Below are 19,734 nucleotides of genomic sequence, written 5' to 3'. Positions count from 1 at the left end.
TCGTCACAAGCCAACTCGTCATAGGGGAACTGGTCACAGCGGGCATCTTGTCATCGGCCATCTTGTGCACGGGGAACTCGTAACGGCGGAGAACTGGACTTTTGTCAATTTCATCCAAATTTGTTTGTAGTAGGATGCGCCTCCGAGGCTTCAATTTTATAATAGGTCATATTCGTTCTTCTACTAGTTACAGATTATAACAAGTAGAAAAATAAAAGGTGGTATTGAACTTAGGGCTCTCTGTTCAGCCCCATGTGGCTATTCGCTTTTGTTCAAGCAAATGGGGTCTGCATGACTGACGACTGCACCCTTCTGGTACGTTTACACTTGCGGATCCGCCAGCGAATCCGCCCAGCTTTTGCCGCTGGGGCGAAACGCTGGGCGGAAAACGCGGCGGCGAGCCGTTTAGGTCCGGGATCTATTTCTGCCGCCGAACGAGGCGTTTCGCTGACCGGATACGCCATTCTTGCGCGGCGCGACGCTGCCTACGTCACGAGTACGCGTTCTTCCGGGAGCAGCAACGCCGGGAGAGAGAGAGCCGAGGCGGGAACTCTCGCGCCTTCTCGTCTTATTTGACGAGACGTTACGGGAACCGCTGCCGCAGCCGGCGCTGCCGCCACTGCTCGAAGGAAACAGATGTAAACGCCACCCGCTCGTCGCCGCCGCCGCCGGGAGCGGATCCGCTCCCGCGGCAGCGGATTTCTTTTCAGGTGTGAACGTACCATTCCGGAAACGTGGTGCATTTAATGCGCACAAAGCAGCAGCGATTTTGAACCCCATGACGAAAACTATAAAAACATCAATCAAAACTTCGTTTATTTGAAAAATGTGACAAATGGTTTGCTGGGAAGGAATGTCCCGAGTTGACTTACAGCCGTACATTGCGTGTGATGCATTTCAGTGTCGAGAGCGGCCGAGCTGCGTCGTGATTATAAAAGATTCGTGAGATGCGCTCATTGAGGACCCGGTACTTCGCGGCCATGCCGGAGGGAGGTTGACCAGCGTCCAGCTGCGCGATCTTCATTTCTTGCAAAGACTGCTCTCTGCAGGCATCCAAGGAACGACCATAGGTTTGGCCTACTGCAGTTGATGTTTTTTCTGGAAAGAGTCATAGTGGTTAGCGGCTCAAGCTCAAAAAATGAAAAAGGTTGCTCAGCGTATAGCAATGGCACAAACCTGGAAGCTGCGGTGCCAAGCTTCGGCGGCGTCGTTTGTACGCGGAAGGCCCTCCAGGACAGATGCGTGGACAGACCAGACACTTGTCAGGAACATAGCAGACAACAATCCGTTCCGTCAACGACGTCCGATGTACGTGTCTTCGAAGCAGAGTGAAAGAGGCATCGCGTCCGTTGAAAACAATGCCACGAGGTCCTCGAAGGCATCTGGAACCTCTGCAGGTGGCAGAAACGCCAAGGCAGGCAGCATCCTCACCTCCGATTGCGTAGGAATTTTTATATATTCATTAGTATAGTAATTGTACCACGCAGTGGGATGTCCGAACTTAGCAAAACCGCAAAATATTCGTCTGTTCCGTAGCGTGTCTGGAAGCCAAGCTTGCACAGTTTGCGATACACGGCCTGGTGGAAGAAACACCCCTGAACACGCGGGTAACCGGACAAAAGCTCACCGGACAAAAGCTCACCCGTTTTTTGACAGACCCGGGCAAAAGCTCACCTCGATTTCTTTTTTTTTCCTACCCGGGCGAAACACGGGCTGAAATAAAGTGCGGACGCAATGGACATTGGACCATTTTTAGGAGAACTTGTACCTCATCAACCATTGAGTTGCGAATTTTTTAAAAATACTTTGAAAGAGCGGGAGTTCGGCCTTCTGGAAAAGTACAAGAAGATGACCAATTTAAAAACAAAATTGTGCGGGATTTTAGATAGGCTCGGGTTCCTTCCACCACAGCCTGTTCCACAAGAACAAACTACCAGGGAAAAGCCTACCGCTGACATCGGCTGCCTGCTGGACTATTTTGATTGCACGTATTTCAACGGCCGCTTCCGTTATGCTTCTGTTCCATCTGCGGCGGCACCCAGAGCGATTTCTTCCCTTCGCCTGACTCTCCACCGACGGCGACCGGAGTTTCCCCCGGTACGGTGGAATATGTACGACACCTTTCTTCAAGATAAAGACCGGATGAGCAACACCTGCGAAAGATAGAGTACCGGGTTCCAGAAGCTCGTCGGTCACGCCCATAAAAGCTTCTTGAGACTGATTGAATGCCTACAGCAAAATCAGGCGCTCGTTGCCACGGCATTGACAAAAGCCCGGAGAGGTGAGCCCACCGTAAAGCGCGTGCGAAACATTACTCGGCACCTGCAATTATTTGCGAGGGCTTGCATTACTCGGCACCTGCAGAATCGTCTTAGAAATATTTGCGAGGGCTTGCATGTACATCGAGATCTACCAAGACTGCTGGAGCTAGTGGGGGACTGCATTCGCTTCTAACCAATCGATAAATAAACTTGTTTCTACTAAAATCAACAAACCATGCGCCTGTCAGATTTAATTTATCGTTGCCTTTTTGTGTCGCACGCATGCACCTAAGTTGTCCACACTCGTGTTAAGACCAACATGAAATTTTCTCGTGGTGAGCTTTTGTCCGGGTCTGTGAAAATATGGGTGAGCTTTTGTCCGGGTCTGTGAAAAAATGGGTGAGCTTTTGTCCGGTGAGCTTTTGTCCGGGATTCGAATACGCGCTTGCGGGAAAATGTTGCCAGTGGCGATGATAGCGGCGGACTCAAAGTCGCAATACACCAGCTCCACCGCAGGCTGTGTCAGAAGACTTGAAAGTACTTCAAAAAGCCTGGAAACGTGTCTGCCGTCTTAACCGGGAGGCACTCACTTGATCGAATGACGTTTTAGCGAACGCCCACGTTTCATCGAACGACACTTTAGCGAATAGTAGGACGCCGCGAAGCGGCGTTTTCGGGTGGGCCAAGTGAGTTCACATTTTTGTAATGAGTTGCCGTAGACTGTCGCCGCGAAGCGGCGTAAAGCGCAGCGCAACGGATGGGTTAACGCGCGCCCCCGTTATTCGCTAAAACGACCATTCGCTCAAATGTCGCCGTTCGCTAAAATGTCATTCGCTCTTGTGATATGGACCCGTCTTAACCAGCCACATAATTTCACCAAGTTACAATTTCAGAACTAGTCCTAGCACAAGTCATACCTTTGATAGGTCTCTTCGGCTTTGTTTGGCAGGAGAGCCTACACCAAAGGAATGACCGCATCTTTGTACATTCTATGCATGGTGTACACTTGAAAAAAAAATGGATGGCGTAACTTTAAACGTTCCGTTCATAAACCAAGCTTTGGACCTCGACAGACAATCAAGGTTGCGTTGAGTGGCAAAAACTAAGATGCGGTTGCGGTCGCAAAATCCGCTATCGTAGGCGACGAAGGCTTCTTGCTTGAGAGAAACCTGCAACAGAAAACCAATTAATGCTTGCACTCCAAGTGAAGACAGGCAAAGGCGAAATTAGCACAGTGCTTTTTAAAACTAAAAGGTGAATACAAATTTCTTTACCGTGTATTCGCCTGGAAGTACGACATCCTCGCGAGTTGAAGGAACGGAGTATGGGTTGCAACTCTGCTGCCGCTGTTTCCTTATGGTTCGGCGACGCGTGTTTGTGGGTGACATTTGCGAAGCCGTGTGTTCGCTCACACTCGCTGCCGCATTGAGCAGGATCTGCTGGGGTCCTTGAGTTCCTTCAACTTCAGAAAATAAAAACAGTAAATGGTTACATTAAACTTATGCTGTTAAAACGTGACCGATAGTGAAGAAACAAAAACAAAGTGACTTACCAGCTTTTTCTTTCATGGTATTCCGGACTTTTAGAAGATTGATGATGGTTGGATCTCCCGGATGAGAGTGCTCCCCTGTTCTGCAAGTGATACGGGAAATCATCTTGTCCGTGGTGATTTTAGCCTTGCAGCCTTTTCTATTTCTGCAGATCCTGTACGAAGTCTCGGAGCCTTCTCGGCTATACACGTATATAAATGGTCTTCGTACAGCAGCATAGTTTTTCTCCGCGCTGGGTTTTCGTTAGCTCCATCGTACAGCCTGCCTGTGTTCAGTCTGTCAGTTAGCTTATTTCTTTCTATGTGTACATATACCTTCAAGCCAGCGTTCTACCGAGTGCACACTTCGGTTTCACAGATATGAAGCGGTAAACAAAAAAAAAAAAAAATCATTTTGTTATTTTGAACCTTATCACCCTCTTACAAAAGTCTTCCCTCTAAAAGGAATTCTTAAAAGTGCTTACAATGGAAAATAGGGGTCACTGGGAAAGACTTCGTCCTTTTGAATTTTGGCATCCCCCTTACAAAAATCTGCCCTCTAAAAGGAACTGTGAAAAGTGCTTACAATGAAAAAGAGGGGTCACAGCAAAAGACAATACACCCTTGTGGAATGGTAGATAAGCGAGCAAGATAAAAAAAAGAAGTAAGAAATGTGACGAACGAACTGAAAACATTTTACGACTTTCCCTCTGACGAAAAAGGTCATTGCGACCACTTTCCCTATTACGAGTTCACCTAGTACAAGATGCCCTCTTTGGCCAGTTGACCTATGACAAGTTTTCCTGTGACAAGTTGGGTGTGACGAGTGGACCTGTTCCCGTTTTTCGGAGTTTTTAGAATTCATCCGGAAACACGGAACCCTACTTATAGTTGATTTTGTTAAATAGATTGTCAGCGAGAGTAAAAAAATTACTCTGTGGCAACTATTCGCAATATTCGCCGCCAGTTCCAAAAATATCTGATGCACCCCCGATTACTCCTGGGGCAACCCATACCAGTTAAAAACAAATACACTGTATTGACCTTGAGAACCAGATTAAAATTAGGGCAGTGTTGCCAGATTGGGCTATATATAGCTGAATTGGACTACATTTCTTTCTAGTTGGCTTCGAAACTTGATGGTTAGCCATGTGGCTATTCCTGGGGGTGGGGCACACTTTTGTCGAACCTCAGGTGCGACGTCGAACTTGGAGGTTCGACTGGTTAATTTTCAAGCTTATACTCAGTTTCGAAAAAAAAAAAAAAAATCTCTTTTGGCTAGTTGAGAGTAGAGAAAGGAAAATAAAGGTTTCAAATTTCTACAAACTTTTATGTTTTTACAATGCGCAGAGAAGCAATGCTTGGGGAGTTCAAGCGGTTTCCGGACAGCTCAGTCGAACAAACCAACCAAACCGATTGCACTGTTACCACAGGTCAGGTAGCGCGTCTTCTACCCGGTCTCCGGACCTTGACTGAACACTCCAAACGCTGCTTTGGTGCCCATTGTGAGAATCCTACTAGGCACCCAAGTTCGTAAAAATGAGCTACCTTCCAGTCGTCTCCCACCCCAAGAAAGAACAACAGAATCAGGAATGGCGTGAACCGGAATGAGTCCCGGATAAAAGCTCACCAGAGAATAGCTCACCCGAGAAAAGCTGACTGAAAAACCGGCGGATGCGGAGAAAAGCTCACTGGCCTTTGAGCAGATGTAAAAAAAAAAGCTCACCGACTTTTTTTACTTTTTTAAACTTTTTTTTAATAACGAGGCAGTTGGATTATTCTTAACCTAAATCAATTTGTTACCATTAAAATTCGTCAATTAAAAAAAAAAAAAAGTCCCTTTCTAGTACATTCGCGAAACTTGGTGGGTATATTGCGTCCAAATGAATAATTGCGGACGAGGTTTTTCTGTGGTTTACTCTGTAGGTAACGAAAGTTTAACTGAAACGTTATGGACTTGGAAAAACCGAAAAAAGTTAATAATAATGCTTGCCTAAAGCCTAAAAAGCAAAACTGTAAATGCCATAAATCCGAACGTGCACGTGCAACAACACGGTGCCTGGAATTATCTTTGAAGCTTCTGTAAACCTTTGATAACAGGGGCTACAGGACCGTTCATTGAATGACAATTCGTCACAGGTCAACTGGTGGGAGAGCTATGCGTCAAATAGGGCAATCTGTCATAGGGCAGTTCGTCACTATGACAATTCGTAAAACAATTAACAGATATTTCTTATATATGTTGCATTTCTGATTTTTACCGAGCATAGTACTTCTGAGTACAATTACCAGCAATCCCTTCCTTGATTTTTTTTTTTTTTTTTTTTATTTATAATATACACTGACTAATCATCTCTTCTCCTCCGGAATCTTGGCACCTCTCTCAGTCACTAATGAAAAAGAATTAAATGGCAGATTTCTAGGCAATAGTGGTCTGTTACGTGAAACGTTTCGGTCGCGTATGTGCAGTATGTGGCTGTGTACCGCATGAAGCAGTCTGTCTGCGTTGTGCACGCGCAGTCTGCCTGTGTCACGCAAGTGAACGAGTTAGATTCTTTGCGTGCCGTGCATGGGATCCGGCCAATTCGTCGAAAGCCAACTCGTCAACGGCCAATTTGTCGACGGCCCATTCGTCGAAGGGCAACTTGTCGAAAGGGGAAATCGGTCGAAGGGCAATTCGTCGAATGGGTTGAATGACGGTGCAAGGTAAAGGTTCGTGGTTCCTATTTATCTTTTGACCTAAATTTGTATTTGTGTTTGGACTAGGGACAGCGCCTTTGTTAAGTCACAAGATTGAAAGAAATATTACAAGAGGGCAAAGACAGAAGAGAACCTTTAGACAAGTTGAAAAAATGTGTCATCTCGGGATCGTCCCTTTGTTACCTTTCTTTATTAATTATTTTGTAATGAACTGCCGCAGGCCGTCGCTGCGAATGGCGAGAACGGGTGGGCCAGGTGGGTCGACAATTTTGTGATGAGCCGCTTAGATTGTCGCCGCGAAGCGGCATCAACTGATGGGTCGGATAGGTTAACACGCGCCCCAGTGAAACACGAGCGACGTAGTGACCGTGCCCAAGAGTCTCTCCCTAAGAGAAACTCGCTTGACCCGGGGATCTAACAGTCTTAGACCCAATAAAGTCTACCTCACCTCCCCTCACCACTGTACCGTGAAAGTGGCGAAAGCGACAAGTTGTTACCTTCGACAAGAAAGAGCGGACTGGATCTCAATTTTTAAAGGAGAGCGCCTATTCTACACATTTTTTTACAAAAGAGTTATACATAAAAGACAGAGCACGGATTATTATAGGGCAGTATCTGCTTTAAAATGTAAGGAATTTATATATATATATATATATATATATATATATATATATATATATATATATATTACTGAGAAGAAAAAAACCCTTAGTGAAAACAGCAACAACGGACGATTTAATCTTCGACGTTTCGGCCGGAGTCCGGCCTTCCTGACGAAGGCCGGACTCCGGCCGAAACGTCGAAGATTAAATCGTCCGTTGTTGCTGTTTTCGCCTAAGGGTTTTTTTCTTCTCAGTTTTATACCCACGCCTTCGGCCTCCCGCCACCATGCCCTATATATATATATCTGGCTTTAAATAAGCGGCGACCAGTTGGCCTCTTCGCCGAGTTTTCCTTCGACGAGTTGCCCTATGACGACTGGGCCTATTCGATGAATGGGCCGCCGACGAGTTGGCTTTCGATGAGCTGGCCTAGACCCAAAAAGAAACAAAAGACTAAACTTTCTAAAGAGGACACGACACAGAAGCCGAATAACAAAAGCGACCGATCTTTAAAAAATGTTCAAACATTATCTTCCATTTTTCGACGAGTTGTCCCAGTGACGAATAGCGCTATTACGGGGTGTAGCCCGAAACAACCCATTCCCGTTTTAACCCATTTCGTTTTGACGCTTTCCCGAAACGACCTTCCCCTATGAACCCGTCCCCTTTCGACCCATTCCCGAAACGACCTTCCCGTTTGAACTTGTCCCGTTTCGAACCATTCCCGAATCGCCCGTCCCATTTAAACCTGTCCCGTTTCAACCCAATTCTGAAACGCCCTCCACATTTGAATTTGTAGCCGAAATACCATTTACGTTTGAGCCCGTCACATTTTAACCCACTGGTTTAAAGCCCCACACCTCTCAACCTCTTCGGGAAAGTCCCCATCGTTCTAACCCTGGTTTGTGCGCCTTTTCTGCATAAGAATATGTCCCTAAATGATGTTAATGCAATTGATGCAAAGGTGCCGGCGAGCTATTTAGTTATGCTGGGAAAGTTTTTGCTTGTCAACGTATATTTAAGATATACAACGCTTTCAGACAAGCTTCAACAAAATATATTTCTACTTGAACCACTTAAAATATTTTTTTCGAGATGGTCCCCAAAGTGTGCAACTATAAAACGGACTATGCACACTGTTCGACAAGGTTACCGCAAACACGATGTTGACGATTTTTCGAATTTTGCTTCGAAATGGTATGGGAAGGTACCAAATTGTACCGCTTAGGTCAATGGCGCAGATGAGCACTCTCAAGGACATTAATAATATTGATGGCAGTCTTTTGATTCTTTGAGACAAACAGCGAAAACCAACAATCGCTTGTTCGCTCTAACAGTGTCGCGCTCTGTACAATGAAGTCTTTGAATAATGTAGGCAAACACTTTCACTAAGCTAAAATTAGCGTTACCTTAGGTTCTATATCCCGACGTATATTTTTAGGTTACCCAAAGCGTTTGCGCACGTTATTCTGAAACTTCCATTCAGTGAACGGAATATTTTAAAAGAGTGATAAATCAGACAGGTTGACGGGCGTATGATTATGACTTCATTTTCTTACGAGTTCAAACACAGAACCCTCCCGCACACAGGAAAAATCATAAAATCATAGACCACAAAATGCTATCGCCTTGGTTGAGGAAGTCGAGCAGGAAAATCGCGCCATTAGAAAGGCGACACTTAAATTTTGATAGTTCGCGGCGGTCACCTGGCCCGCACGACACCACAATTTGCAAGCTGCTGCAGCGATATCCTTGTCAAGGCCTCATCTCGCTTGATCGGCTCGATGAAGCTGTAAATGTTCGGGTGAGCCCTCCCTGACACAGCGTTTATCTTACAGTGCCATGTCTCCAAGGTTGTTTCGCGAGAGAGAGAAGTGAAGTGGAGCAAGGAGGACAGACATTGTACACTTGAACCTAATCAACTGTTAACGAACCGACCTAACTGATAACAAACGATGGCCGAAGCGGGAAGGTTTTTTCGGGATAGGGCGAAACGGGAAAGGATGAAACGAGAAGGTCGTTTTGAGCCGGGTCGAAACGGGAAATTGGGGAATGGGACAAAACGGGGAACCACCCCTATTACGAATTTTCTTTTGGCGAACGGCCCGTATCCCGAAAACAGGATAGAACGGTGAGGAGGATATAGAGATATCTTTCTTCCACGGACATGCACGTTTTCTCCCCGTTCTTGCATGGTTTTTCCACACGTTGCCTTTCTGTGATAGTGCCCTTCTACGCTGAACCACCCATGAGCTTCAGAGCTGCACACTGTCACCATAGTTGAGTGGTTTTCAACCATCGATGCTTCGCGGACCCCTTGCGGATGAGCGGAGATGATGCGTAGGAGGACCCCGTTCGCGGTGAGGGGAGGTGAAAGGGTATAGGTTAATTACAATAATGATTCAATAAATGGATATAATTAAGGGCTAGTGTGAATTAGACTTCCCTAACTGATATACACACGAGAAAACTCGCCTGAAAAATGAAACATTTCTTCTCGACCTGAGAAAAGACTACTTTTATCGCCGGACTTGACTGATGAGGCAGGGCTTCGCGGTCCCCTAGATTGCCTTCGCGGACCCCCGGTTGAAAACCACTGCCATAGTTAATCGCGACCTATATAAGGACTATACTCGTTTTCACCTCAAGAACCGTAGTAAAAAAGTCCGGTTCCTCACGTAGCATTACTAATTTCCCCTTTTATGTAGATAATTAAGATATATGTTGGTGCATTTTAGATTATATATATATATATGTTACCTTATCAAGACGTACTACACGCTTCAAATGGGAACGGGCCCACTCGTCACCTTAAAACTGGTCACACCGGCCCTCTCGTACGAGGTCCTTTCGTCACAGGAGCACTGGTCAAGGGAGGCGATTCGTCACCGGAACACTGGTTGCATAATTGGGGCGGCGGAGAAAAGCTCACCGGAGAAAAGCTCACCGGAGATAAGCTCACCGGAGAAAAACTCACCGCAAAACCGGCAGATGCGGAGAAAAGCTCACCGGCCATTGAGTAGATGCGGAGAGAAGCTCACCATTTTTTTTTTTAACTTAGCGGATTCTGCGTCAAACGTGGCAATTTAACACAATTCGCATTAATCACTTCATTAAAAATAAATCATTGTTTTTGTAATATTCTTGAGGTTCATTAGGCATATCTACTAATTCCTCAGAAATTTGTAATCTCCCATTCTGTATATTAATGAAGCCGCAAGGTATAAAATCAGAGCATTGTACACCGGTAAAAGAGACAACAATTTATTGACAGCTGAGGGTGCGGCGTCGAGGGCTCTGTCAGATAAAGAGGTTTGTTCTTTGCGAGCTAATATGAATAGCGGTGTGTGAACCGTTTCAGCTCCAAATATTGTGTAGTGCCTAATATATAGGTAGGTGTTTGTTCATGTAATCAGTGGCGGCTACCCTGTTCTCTTTCTGTTAATTTGACTAACAAACCTTTAGTTTCGAGAACAGCTTCGTCCTGTCGTGTTTGTTGTCTTCACTCGGTCGTCCTCGTTTGAGCGGTTTTCATCATGTATAACGCTTACCAACTCGCCCTATTCGCTACCTTACAGAAGACTACTTCTTATATAGGTCACGAGTAACAACGGTGCCAGTGTGCAGCTCTGAAGGTCATGGGTGGTTCGTTGTAGAAGGGCACAATCACACAAAGGCAACGTGTGGAAACACCAGCACGAACGGCTAGAAAACGTTCATGTCCATGGAAGAAAGAAACCTCGATATCCTACTGACTGTTTTATCCTGTTTTCAAAGCCTAACAAAAGCTTCAAAAAGAATTTCAGGCACAGCGTTGTTGCGCATGCACTTTCGAATTTTGGGTATTCACAGTTTTGATTTTTAGGTCTTAAGCAGAATATATTAAGTTTTCAAACTTTTTCCTGTTCTTCAAGTTTATAAAGTTTTCAGTTAGGCTTTAGTTGCTAAGAAAGTAAGTCACAGAAAACACTCGCTCGCAATTATTAATTTGGGAGCAGTAGACCCAAAAAGTTTACCAAACATTATAGAAAATGCCATTTTCTTTTTTACAAAGCGGACGAATTTTAATGACAGTAAACTGATATATGTTACGCATAATCACGCAGCCCCCATATAAAAAGAAGAAAAAAATATTGGTGAGCTTTCCTAGGCATACGCTCAATGGCCGGTGAGCTTTTCTCCGCATCCGCCGGTTTTGCGGTGAGCTTATCTCCGGTGAGCTTTTCTCCAGTGAGCTTTTCTCCGGTGAGCTTATCTCCTGTGAGCTTTTCTCCGGTGAGCTTTTCTCCGGGATTCGCATAATTGACCCCGTATTAAAAACAATACGTTTGGCCTTTCTTTTTTTTTTTTTTGCAGAAATGGACAAGGGTTAGTGATCTCGTGTAGCAAACGTTTCTTCTTAGTCCCGTGCAAACTTTCAAAGTTACAAACTGTCAAAACGAAAGTTTGTAACGTGCTCGAAAAAAAAAAAAAGCACGTAACAAGATACACCGAATGCGTGACTAAGGTGGTTTATGAGATTCCCTTTAGTGGCGGCCAATTTTACATCGGTCAGACCGGCCGATACTTTAATGAAAGAGCGCGGGAACACAAGCTTGCCGTACGCAATAATTCGGGTGGGCATCTTGCGGAGCACTGCCAACGAAGTGGGTGCGAACCATTGTTAGAGAGCACAAGGTTTATTAAGAAAGGGAATGAGAAGGTGGAAAGAGAATTAATCGAAGCTTTCTGTATAAACAAAGCGGCTGACGGGTGCGAAAGCATGCCATCTCTTTATCTACTAAACAAAGAAATTGTGTTTCTTGAGGGCTGTGTGTAATGGGCGATATGAACTTTTATCAGTTGCATGTGTTTATGCGATTGGGATCGACAGTTTGACGATGATTCGTGTTTCATTAAATCAGTTGGAACTTGGCGTCTGTTCGTGTCGTACGTGTGTCTTTTTTCCTGCTTTTTTCGTCCTGTTTTGTTCGCTCCTTTTAACCTTTTAATCGATATGAACCAACTAGCCCCAACCAAAGTTCTATTGCATTTTTTTTTCTTTTTCTTTTCCTTGCTTCACACAAAAGGAAAGGGTCCAATACCCGTGCAACGAACAAGCCTGACCTGCGCTTTTTTAGAAGGTTGACCCCGTATCAAGAGGGAATAAGTTTGACCTCGTTCCGCAGAAATGGACTAGGGTCCAGTGTCCTCGTGTAGCAAACGGACGGGACGGGACTTTCAAGGTGATGCCGTAGCTATTCTACCAGGTGTACACGGTGCATGGGCTGTAATGGTGCTGTGATCCCGTTTCTGTACGCGTTGCTTTCGAACAAGAAGGAGAAAACCTACCGGCGGTCAGCTTCAATGTGCATATTGCATGGTAAGACTTTTTTCGGTGCTCTCCGGCTTCATGTCAAGGTAGGACATTGAGGTAATCTACTGTGACTTCGAGGCGGCCGTGATCGCAGCGTGTCCCAGGCATTTCTCTCAAGCGAGGGTTCAAGGGTGTTTCTTATTTTCGTCATGTTTGTCCAGCTCGCTTGCACCTTTGCATTTAATTGCATAATAATCAAATTGTATTTAAAGTATTTCACTTCAAGTGCATTGCGCTTAGTGTACTTACTACTTTACTTGGCGTACATAACCTTTCATTTACTTTGTGGTTCAAGTACTTTTTAGATGTACTTTACCCAACACTGCAGAAAGCACAAAAATATTGCATGAAACCAAATAAAATGCTCGTTCACTGTTTGTTAAAGGGTATAGCCCAGGGGCGGCCAGGCTGACCCGGTCTAACAGTCGCAAACAAAACCACGAAACTTCCAAGAGCCGCGGGGCGGGGGGGGGGGGGGGGGGGGGGGGGGGGGGGGGGGGAAGGGGGGCCAGCAAACTTTTGTCTAGAGCAATAAACGAAGCTCGAACTACTTTCAATTTATCCGAGTCAAAGCAGGCCAACTGTACGTATGGTAGCCAGTGCCGGATTAAGGCATTTGGGGGCCCTCGGCTGAGGCTGTTATGAGGCCTCTACCTATGATAATGGTGGTGGTGGAGGTAACGATGACGACGGGAATACGTATATGTTTGAACTTGTTAAATCCAGATATATTTCATCGTATGATTATTGTCCAGCCTTGTTTAGATCCGTAGATTCAATGGAATTCAAGTTTTTCTTGCTGGCATTGAGGCGGATGCGATTGTTTAGAAGCTACTTCGCAAATAATGAACCGCTCGAGCAATTTACAATATAGTAATTTTGAGGTACAAAAATGAAATCAAATAAACATTGCGGAAAATATTAGGATTTGTCGTTCACATCCAGCAACTTAACCACAAAAACAAGAAAAACAACAAAAAAAAACAAAACACTAATTGCTTCCGTTTAAAATGTTTACTCCGTTCATGAATGTGTTTGACTAGAATTACAGCTAGATTCATAGAGTACATGCCCGGGCTAGTTTGTACAAATTGGTCACGGTGTTGACTTGCAGCACAGGTGACCCCTCTTGCTAACATGTTGAGTGGCATCATTAATCACACATGAATTGAGTTGTGCAGCAACCGAAAAGGTACCTGCAAAATTCTCATTCTAATTTCGCTTTCCCTAAATGGCATGCCTCGCAAATCGACAACTGCCACGAAAATCTAGAGCCCTTATTTTTGTAATTGTTCCAAATGATTGGAAGTGTTTTAACTTCTAACTAGACCTCTGTTAATTAATTACTGGTGTGAACAGTAAGGAAGTGACATAGGCAAGAAGAAATTTCGTTGGTTGAAGCAGTCTTTATCGGGATCAAACTACTTCGTAAACGCCCTTCTAATAACTGAACCCTCGTTTCGCAAACAAACACAGACTTCCACATTTAAAACATAGGAGAAACTGCATGCGGTTCTAAGACATCGACCGCTGTCGTTCGGGCACATTTGCATTTCAAGAATTTATGATGAGAATCGGGAAGATGTTTTCTTTTTGTATCTACACGCTGTCTTTTTGAATGGGGAAAATGTTTCGCATCAGATTTAGTACTAATCTCGTTCTTTCTAAATGCAGTAATTTAGACCTCGGCGGCCATTTTGTTCTGTGACTCAAAGTTAAAAAATAAGAGGTTATACCTCAGAAGTTGGTGAAACCATTGCAGTATTCGTATCAGTCGCTGGAAGGAAGAGTGTTCAGTTGCACTGGCAGACCAGATATCGACTCTAGAGCACTTCCTTGCAGTCAGTACCCATCGAAAACTGTTGAGGGGTGTCCGGCTCCTTGAAACGCCTTTTTGTTGGTGGCTATAGAGACTGTGTCCGGAAGATTTACGGGCACCTTTTCGCTTGTTCCAAACTTGTCGTTCTGGAGTAAACTCCATATGGAGTCTCACGAAAAGGTTTAAAACAACATCTGTGAACCATCTGCGTTGCTTGCTTAACACTTGCTTAACTTCCTGCCCACAATTGTCCGCAAAACACGCTAAAGGGGCCCCAGTACAAAAGAAAGCTCCATAACCGTCCTTCCATCCAGTTCTAATTTTTTTTTAAATCTAAAAAGGGGCATGGGAGGCCGTGTTAAATTTAGTTGTTCTGGCACGCTCTTGCACGACGAGCTCACAAACGCCAGCTGATCTAGAGACTATAACTTTATGGCATCCTTGTTTCCTTGTTGAGGAAAAGAGAACGAGAAAGCTATCGCGCCAGAGGACCTTCGGAGTGTTTCTTCTGCTTTCTGCCAAAACTTTCTTAAATGAAAAAAAAAGAGTAACATTTTTATATCTTCTGGGGCCAGCATGACAGCCCCTGACAGCTTGGGGCCCAGGGCTGCAGCCCCCTTAGTCCGTACCTTAATCCGGCCCTGATGGTAGCTCTAGCACAAGAAAGCCAAACCGCAAACTGTCTGTCGATTTAAAACGCGTTCCATTTCTCTTTTTGGGGAGGTGCTCGCGTGATCGGGAGGGAGGCGGGGTAGGGGGGGGGGGGGGGGGGGGGGGGGAGTAGTAGTGGGAGGGGAAACCGCGAGCCGCACTTTAACACTCGAAGAGCCGCAGCTTGGCCACCTCTGGTATAGCCGGTAGCTGTTGTAAATAACGAAAACCTGGATTAATTGATCGTTTTTCTTTAACACCTATATATTACTTTATAGTTTTGTGTGCGTTTCTATTATTATTATTATTTCTATTGTGCATGTTCATGTTATTTCCCCTGCTGCTGTGGGGGAGGCAGAGGCTTGTCAAGCAACACCCGAGTTGCGTTTTCTCTGCCATTCCTCTCCGAATGAAAAAAAAAAAAAGAAAAGGAAAAAAAGGTTTTTCAAAAGCAATTACCTCACCCCAACCCCCCCCCCCCCCTTTTTTTTTTCTTTCCCCCGGCCAACTTTGCGCAGTTTTCGCTTCCCAAGGGGCGAGGGCGAAAAGTGGCCAAAAACAACATTCTGTTGTTGTTTTTCGAAGAAAACAAAATGCAACTTTGAGTGGTGGTGTTATTCATTGTTTTTCCAGCTAACTAGGGGTTGGGGACGACCGTGTCTGTGCCCGTGTGTTGTGCATCGCCCTAACTATGATGGGACATTTGGACCGTAATCCAGTATACAGTTTCTGTGTGATTTACTATTTAATTTAGTAGCCGGTACAGTGAGCCCCAATGGTTTGGGCAAAGGCCTTATCTGTGTCATCCGGGTTTTTATAAACCGAATAAAGCATTATCATTACAACATGCGAAGATGGAACAGAGCGCAACATCTCCAAAAAGTCTAATTTTTTTGTTTGTTTTTTTGTTTTAACGGGTTAGTTGATGCTTGTCGCAGAGGGACAGCCTTTGGTGTCTGTCGCTCCAATAGCCCGGTGGTGAGTGCACCGTCCGAGCCTCGTCCTTTTCCTTCCCCTTATTTGTATCGCTCGAGTGTTTCAGAGTATTGCGACGTACTTCCATTTTGTTACTTCTACTTCGGTACGACGTTATAAAAAGAGAAGCCCGTTTCACAATCGCTCCTCACTAAAAACAAATCTCAAAATGTCTTTTTTTTTTTTTTTTTTGGGGGGGGGGGGGGGCGTTTGTTTTGTGACATATGCGCATCCGGAGCGCATGAAGTCGCATTTTCGAATGATATACCGATTTCGCCCGCTTCGCTCTATTGCCCCAAAATGGCGGCGCCGCCCACAAGAATATTGGTTAATTGAGTGTCGATACTCTAGATTTTTTTAACCAGCTCCAGCCTAGTCTCGAGTCAGGGATGACGAAATAGAAGCGAAATCTCGGTTGCGATGAATCGCCGCCGGTACGGGGACTTCCCGCGACCGCTTCGGGGGCAAGCTCCCCGAGATGCGCCGCATCCGGTGTGGCCGCGCAATCGAGACCTCATTTTTCTTTTCCTTTTTTTGCAGCGTCCAATTGGGGCCGCATTCAGGCCCTGATTGGTGACAACGAGGTTCGCCACTGTTCCCCGTCAAGTTGTCCCGGTGACGCGCTTCTCCGCACCGCCGGGACCGCAGGGAGGCGTTCGCGCAAAGCGCAGACCGAACTATCTGTACAGCAGCCGATGCAGTCGCTCGAGGTCCAAATCTCCACAGAGACAAGACGTCTATCGAGGCAAACAGTCGAACAGGTCACGCCATATCACTCTCAGAAGTCTGGAGCGTCTACTTGCCCGCAAATCACTTGGCAGAGCTAAAGTCCTTTGACGCTTCCTTTTACAAGTAACGACGCCCGATACAAAGGACAAAGAACATTCCGCTGGAACAAAATGGCGTCATTCAGTTCAGTCTTCTTCTGTGCGCCGCCATTCTTAAAACCCGCACCGTCACGCAGTCGGCGCTTCAAAGAATGTCGCTACTTGTATAGGAAGCTCTTATCTAGGGACTTGAGGCAGAGCCAGTCGCTGGGGGAGGCTCGGCGAGTACAACGATCGAGGCTGCGTTGAGACCTAAACAAGTATAGCCTGCGCTGTGGCACAGAACATGGGAAATCGTCATGCTTAGTGCCACAGCGCAGACTCTTTTCTTAGCCCCTAGACATAGTTGAACACCCGTATTCGTCTGAGTCGACGGAAGCCCGACTCACACGGTGCGATTTTGCTTGCGGAATCGCAGCTGCGACGTCGGGAACCGCAGCTTCCCCCAGCCTTTTTTTTTTTTTTTTTCTTTTTTGCCGCACGAGCGACGTCGCAATTGCGAAATCGCAAGCAAAATCGCACCCTGTGAATCGGGCGTTAGAATTACAGTGTAGTTAGAATACATCCCTGACATTTATAACCTATAAAACACGTGTTCGTTTTTCTCCTCGTGCAAAGGTAGTCGAATGAAATAATAATATTGAAAAACCGAGCAGCATTTTCTCCTTCAACTCGCAGCCAGAAGGAGCGGCCACGTGATCTGGATGGACCCTGCTAAAAGGTATGTTTGAACTAGTTGGTTGATTAGCATCTTGGTTTAAAACAGCGCAACATGACAAAGTAAAGATGAGACAGACTACAGCGCAAAGACAGACGACAGCGCTGTCGTCTGTGTCGTCTTCACTTTGTCCTTGTTTTGTCGCGCTGTTTTAAACCAAGATGATCTGGAGCCGAATATATACCGCCAATGTTTACGTGCTGGTGTTGGCAAAACACAGGACACGCGCTGATTTCCAGTATCCTTACAGCGAACACTCTAGTATCGTCGTCATTGCAGCGAATGGACATATAAGCCACTACCCGAATGCTTGTTGAGCTCTAGATTACCACGAGCCCGAATCGAGCCCTCACGCAATGCGTGTGTCCAGTTTATAGGAGTCGCATTAAAGTATCGTCACAGGGGAACTATACCAACACCAAGACCTCAAAACTATCAAGTTTTGCGAAGGAGAGATTGAAAGAAAACGCGCGCATTTATTATTAAAATTACACTGCAACAAATAGGTTTTTTTTTTTTTTTGTCAATAGCGTTGCGTGCGAGTGTGTAAAGAAAAAAAACACATTCTAACTGAATATCGCTGCACTGCCCCTTTAAAGGGATACTGAACCAAGGAATTTAGTGTCCATAATAAGTGGCGCACGTTCTTTCCACGAGCCAGCAGCCGCCGGTGTGCGCGAGCACACGCAACGAAAATGACTTCAAAGACCTCCATTCGCGCTTAAAAGGACAGTGAAATGTATGGGCTTCGGGCCAAAGGAGAATAAAGGCAAGTTTTTCATCTACACAGTTGTGTCTGGTGTAAAATGTAAGCGATTAATTGGTCTAACAAGTACGTAGCTTTCACTTGTAGAGATGAAAAGCCTGGCTTTATTCTCCTTTGGCCCGAAGGCCATGCATTTCACTGTCGTCTTAAGCGCGAATGGAGGTCTTTGACGTCATTTTCGCTGCGTGTGCTCGCGCACACCGGCGGCTGCTGGCTCGTGGAAAGAACCTGCGCCACTTATTATGGACACTAAATTCTTTGGTTCAGTATTCCTTTAAGTAGTAGCGAATTAAACGAAGAATCCGGTTAGGGAGCGACACGCCCGGCGGCACTCCCGAGTGCGAACCTTCTGTGACATTTTTGACGAGAGAAGAGTGCGCGTGCACAGCTCCGTGCGTGCAAGCACGTGCAGCGTGCTTGCACGCACGGGGCGCCAGTCGACGAGCTCGACGAGCTTGGAATTGTACGGGCGTGCCCGACCGAGCAGAGACATGGCGGTGGCTAGTAGCCCTGCTTGCAATCGTCTAATGACGTTTGCAAGCATAACCTGCCGGCTGGTGCCCCATCCGTGCAAGCACGTGCAGCACGCACGTGAAGATAGCCTTGGTAGGCCTGGAATTCCACGTGCTTGCTCACACGAGGAAGAGCATGGCGGCCGCCAGATGCCCTGTTTGCAATCGTCTATATATAAACGATTGCAAGCAAGGTCATTCTGCTCGTGAGGACGAACCCGCGCAATTTCACGCTTGCCAAAGCAACGTTCACGCGCAAGCTGCACGTGCTGTCACTCGTGAGGCACCCAGTCGGGGTGCCATGCTTACACACGCCCCTGTGCATTTGACTGCATAGCCACAGAAAGTATGGGGCCACCGGAGCGTCATTTCTTAAACTCCGCGTCCGAAAAGAGTAGAGACGCTGCAAGCGGAGTGTCTTGGAAGTGGGAACCAAGTCCCTGCTGATTTTGCTGAACCTCAATGGTTAATTGAGGCCGTATGAGTGGCTTGGGTCCAACTGTAGCTCGTTGTGGCATCGTCCCGATCCAAAAGAAGCTTCTTGACGTCCGTCGCTCTGTGTGTACGTTTGAAGTAGTTGGAACTATCCTCGTGGGGTTCGCAGGCATGCTTGCCCTCTGAGCGTGCATCCATCGCAACCAAAACAGGAAGCCATAACCTCTGCGCTCACGGTCCGCGGCGCGACAACTTTTCTTGGCAATGCGGTGGAAGGTACAGGCACGCGTTCCCTCACCCATTTTGAGCGCTGGATAAAGTTGTGCACGGGCTCTCATCCTCTCCCCGGAAATGCCAAGAAAAGTTGTCGCCGATTGGAGTCCTATTTGCAGATACCATCTGTAAAAGATTATAACCGTACGTGTATAAATACTTTTTTTTAAACACAGATTGTGTTTTATTAGCCGTTTCCCATGAAAAACACGTTAGACTCAACCGTCAGCAGGGTGGAGAATAATAATCAATCATTTTTATGTTTTAATTTCAATACATCATTGATTAATATTAAATATAAAAAACGCGTA

The sequence above is a fragment of the Ixodes scapularis genome, unplaced genomic scaffold (genome assembly GCF_016920785.2).
Source record: "Ixodes scapularis isolate PalLabHiFi unplaced genomic scaffold, ASM1692078v2 PGA_scaffold9__187_contigs__length_104089568, whole genome shotgun sequence".
Taxonomy (NCBI): Eukaryota; Metazoa; Arthropoda; class Arachnida; order Ixodida; family Ixodidae; genus Ixodes; species Ixodes scapularis.
Note: the sequence above shows the minus strand (reverse complement) of the source record.